The sequence below is a fragment of the Triturus cristatus genome, chromosome 7, assembly GCF_964204655.1.
Source record: "Triturus cristatus chromosome 7, aTriCri1.1, whole genome shotgun sequence".
NCBI lineage: Eukaryota > Metazoa > Chordata > Amphibia > Caudata > Salamandridae > Triturus > Triturus cristatus.
The window spans coordinates 720,886,457-720,891,516 of record NC_140590.1 but is presented as its reverse complement, the minus strand read 5'-3'; the positions used below and the strand labels follow the sequence as shown (position 1 = coordinate 720,891,516).

Sequence of the window (5,060 nt, the reverse complement as noted above, 5' to 3'; positions counted from 1 at the left end):
CCAGGGAGAGGTACAGAGACCTGAGAGGATTGTGGCAGCTTTCTCAGCAAACCCCAGAAGAATTTCGTTTTATCTCTACTGAAGAAGGATGAAATCCAGAAACACATGTGTCTAGAGATTAACAGCACTAACCTGCACCAACTTTGGTGAGACACTCTGCAATATTTCAAGTAAGCATTTAAATTGAACTGCATGTACCAGGATGCAAAGGGGCGAACTGTGCTGGGAGGTAGCAGTGTGCTCCCATCCCCCAGGTGGTAAAAGAGGTTGGGGTCTGTGGACAGGTCCACTGGAGTTGGGTGTGACAGCCCCATCTGAGTCTTCCAAAGAAGTGTTGGAGGACTCAGAGAAGGTAACGCGTTGATTATTACGCAACCTGCCCCAAGTGCGTGTTCTGAGTGGAGTGTACGGAGTGTTGTAAAATTGCTCACGAAGGTAAGGGTAGGTATTATCAACACTGTAAAATTTAATATCCTTCTGGATTTTGGTGACTTTCTTGTTTAGCTCAAAGGTGTTAAAGGTCGAGATGGTGGCACTGATTTTCTCAAGAAGGTTTTTGGCCTCTGTGCAAGTAGTGTCGGTTAAAATCAATTTCTCTAATTCAGCAATTTCCTCGAGTTCCAGTCGACTGTGTTCTATTGCGGTATCAATGCCCAACACCATCCAGTGGTGTGAGCAAGTGGTTGCAAGATGGCTGAAACTCAAACGGAATTTAGGGTCCTGGGTGAAGATTGCTGGGATATTTCTGATTTGTAGGCCAAGTGGTATTACGCCTGATTTTAAGTATTCCGTAAGCATACGGGCATGTAGATCAGTTCTAATTTGTTTCTTTCTCAATTTTTCAAGTTTATCCAATAGTAATCGGGAAGAATTTGGAGTAGAGACAGAGGAAGTGGAAAGGGGGGGCCCTGAAAGAAGGGAAGGGCCACCAATTAGCCGTTGAATGTAGTCCTCAGAGTAAGAGAGAGTCTCCCATGACATTTTAATAGACAGACAAAGGACTAAAAGAGAGACCAAATAAATTGGAAAAGCTAGTGGATCACAAGGTGACCTACTCTCGCAGCTGGAAAGCTGCTCACAATCTTATAATAAACAACAGGAGCTTAAACCCGTAAACCTCGTTGAGACAGGGGTAGTGAAGTAAAGAACAACAAATAGTCTCAACTGGTGTCATTCAATTTAGACAAATAAAATGCATGTGTAAGACATTTCAATTGAGATAAGGAAGACTCTGAGAAGGAAAATTTAGACAAAAAAGTATATTGTATTATATTAAATAAATACAAAGGAACGCACAAACACTTAATTGAGTAGGATGATGGAACAGTTGTATCAGCACTGTACGCAAAAGTCCATATTACAAAAGGACAACCCGAACTTGTACTTGGTGCTTAAGGTGTACGTGACACAGAAACGGCGACGCAAGTGACAAGGTGAGAACAGCAAGGGACGGCGCAAGGTGAAGTAACAGTGAATAGTTGAAAAATAAACAGGTTCTGAATTCAATTAGTTACAATAAAAATGATTGCACATTCATTTTAAGGAACCATAAGGCCATCAATTAAGCTGAAATGTCGACGGCGTTTCGATCCGGTTGAATTGGGATCGTCATCAGGACTGGGTTGCAATATTCAAGCAGTGCTGTACAAGGAAAATTAAAGGAGTGTAAGAGAGGAGGAAGGACAAAGTTAAAAAAAAAAGAAAAAAGAAGAAAGAGGAAAAGGAACTAGTCAACGTACCAGCGCCCGGGTATTGGAATCAATTGGGAGAAAACAAAACCAAACCAGGCATAATATTGAGGTCAGGGTATAGGTCCGTCACTAATTATACAGTTAAATTACACAAGGACAAAGGGAGGGGAAAATGTGGGGAGGAAAAAAGGGGGGGGAAGGGGAGGGAGGGAGAGGGGGGTGAGATGGGAGGTGGGTGAATGGAAGGTGAAAATTAGGGGGAGGAGGACGAATTATCTAATGAGAGTGAGGTACGCAAAGACACTCACAGGGACAGAGGGGCCAGGAAAGGCGAGAACGAATCAGCGTAATTACCTGGAAGTGGGGAGTTGTAATCAGGTTACAGCAGAGGACAGAGCGGGATGATGGAAGAATTCTACATAAACAGGGAAAACAAAATTACAAAGGGGAAAGGAATTAGTTAACAGGCTCAGGAAGAGTAAAGTCACCTGAGTGGCAGGGAAAAGCGAGTTTAATATTTACACGAAACTCACAATCAGGAGTCAACATATACCTGAAGGCACCGAGGGAAAGAATTGTTATCTCGAGGGAAAGCCAAGACGTAATGGTAGCAGGAATCTGGGGGAAGGACACAAGAGAAACATCAAGTAACCGAGGTCACGGTGTGTGAATGATCGGAGGGAAAGAAGGGTAAGGTCGGAAGACAATAAAGGATAGAATACCTAATGCATAGAACGTCAGGGGTGGGCTAACTCCATCACCGGCGGTCCAGCGGTATAGAAACCAACGTCAGGAATAAATCAGCAATATCAAGGATTGAGTTAATGATAAATGGGGCGAGTAAAGCGCCAAGGGCCCGACAATCTGAAAGAGAAATCCCAGTGTAAGGAGGGAAGTTGGCAAAAACCGGGAATGACCAGGCATCAGGTTACGGGCAGAATTGCCTAATGGATAGAATGTCGGGAGAAGGGCGTCTCAGTTGCCGCAGGACCAGCGTCGTGTATCACTGGACGAGACTGTTGCAGGAAGTCAACAGGAAAGGGGGGGGGCGTGACTGCACGTAAATACGTCCAAGTGAGAGGTCAGTGAGTAAACATAGACAACAGACCACAACGTGGGAGCAGTGAAACGGAAAGGAGAGGAAAAAGAAAAAGGATTAAATTGTCAAACATATTTAATTAAATTGAGGCGAAAGTACTAACTAAATTAATAAAAATATATCACAAAAGTGGCAATAATTATTTTAGCAAGCATTATTTTAGCAAGCAGCTCTGTAGTAACATAATCGCGGATAGAATATGCAGTAGCAATCAGAGAGGCAGGAAGATATATATAAAGTCATCTCTGGTAATTGTGTAACAGGAGCATACACTTTCCACAAAGGGGCAAGTAATGAGCCGATTTTCTCATGGGGCCCGAGTTGAAATAGAAATAAAATTAGAGAGAAAAGGACCAAAGAGTAACAAGGTCAGTAGATTAGAGTCATATTTGAGGTCAAAACCCGTAATCTAACAGGCAAAGTTTAAGCCTGGTCAGAAGGATCAAAGTAGTATGGTGCTGTTCCACTCATCAATGGTATTTAGCCCTGAATTGACAGAATTGCAAAACGTCATCCATTTGGACTCACTTTTATTGAGCAATAGTTTCATATTGCCACCTCGTAGTGGTAGTGTTGGCTGTTCAATCACTTGCCAGGCAATATCTGTTGGATTGTGGTCTCTTTCCAGATAATGACTAACCAAGGGAGCAGTAAGTACTTTACAATGTATTCGACTTTTGTGTTGAATGATCCGTTGTTTTACCATTTGAATAGTTTGTCCGATATATGTCCGCCGCATATTTATATGGCCACGTAAAGCCACTCTATGTGGCTTTTCATGGCCTTATAAATATGTGCCCCTTTCATGCAGAAAACTGCGTGAAAGGGGCATTCCATGGATGTTGCTGTGGGTGTTCCCATGCAACGCCCGAGGAACCTGACACATTCCCAGATTTACAGGCATCATAAAGCTGGGAATGCATCAGAACCCCCCCAGGGGTCGCGTAAGAGAGGCGCAACGAAGAGAGAAAAAAATTTCTCCACGTGCTTTCATTTTTCTATGTGTGTTCCATTCTGCAGCACACATAAAATAAGTAAAGCGCCTGAATGGATTGATTTTGTGCAGTAAGTGTCCCTTTCTGCTCCAAATCAATCATCTCCGCAATGCTGGCACCCTTGCACCATGGTGCGAAGGTGCCTGCGTTGGCGCACAGCAGCTCATTGTGCACCGGCACAGGGGAACAGGACAGGAATGCACCTTATCATATAGATACAGCACGTTCCTGCCCTTTCCTTTTGCCGTAGGGCAGTGCAGCAGGGAGGCCTGTCCTACAGCTAAAGCCCATAAATAAGGCCATGAGACACACATTTCTAAGATGCGTTTCCTGTCTGAGTGACACACAACGGAAACAGTCTTAGTGCACTATGCTTAGTGTAGTCATTGTCTGTCTCTCCAAGTGACCAACAGGGCCCGAGCGCTGGGCACAGTCCCTTGTGTGGTAGTCAATAATAGTTCACCCACCATTTGCTTTTGAAGGAGTACCCTACTGAACCCCTGAACTGTCAGATGCTAGTTGGGGGGGTTAGGTGGAGGTGATGGTGGCGACGATAGGGTCATCCATCCCCCCTGTCCTCTTCCCTCAAGAAATGACAGACACAGACAAAGCTTCCCACCAGAGCACTCTCTCTGGAATGTCCCAGGCTCAGGGCCGGACTGGCCGTAGCGGACACCGGGCAATCCCCCGGTGCGCCGCACGGGTGGGGGCTGGTTTGGGCCCCTGGGGGCCGATTTTGTTACAGGGCCGTTCTTGCAGCATAACTGCAAAATCGGCCCTGTAACAAAATCAGCCGAAAACCGGCCCTGGCAAAGAGCTCAGCCGCAACCCCAACCCCCCGTGGGGGGGAGGGGGGCGGTCCGAGCATTTTGCCAGGGCCGGTTTTGGTTCCCAGTCCGGCCCTGCCCAGGCTTAGTGGCATAGCAATCACAAAGCGTTCTGGGGGCTGGACAAGCCTTCCCTGCATGGCAAATATCCCTTCCCTTATCTCAGGCTGACCAGGTGGAGCCCCGGAATATTCCTCTGTATCCTGAGTGAGACAACAAGCCAAACTCTGAATATTTTTTTGAATTTGGCAGTCGGCTGCTGGTCCAATGACATTTACTTCTAGTGAGTTCCAAGATGCAGCCTTCTTGATGGGACAGAATATTGAGGATAGAATCTCGAAATAAAATATTGACAAGAAAGTAAATCTAGATTTTTCTATCCCTAACTCCACAAATATGTACCTACGCGGTTTGAGCGTGGGAGCGTTGCCCAACAGGCCAGAGCTGA

General features: G+C 45.5%; 1 long non-coding RNA gene across 1 annotated transcript; it reads right to left on the bottom strand.

Moving 5' to 3' along the window:
- Window positions 1–1,440: 1,440 nt before the first annotated feature.
- On the bottom strand, window positions 1,441–2,647 carry LOC146810417 (uncharacterized). Its single transcript, XR_014965686.1, has 4 exons — window positions 2,414–2,647; window positions 2,245–2,309; window positions 2,046–2,106; window positions 1,441–1,641 (listed from the first exon to the last, which is right to left on the bottom strand). It is a non-coding gene; the product is annotated as an uncharacterized LOC146810417 (long non-coding RNA).
- Window positions 2,648–5,060: the final 2,413 nt, after the last annotated feature.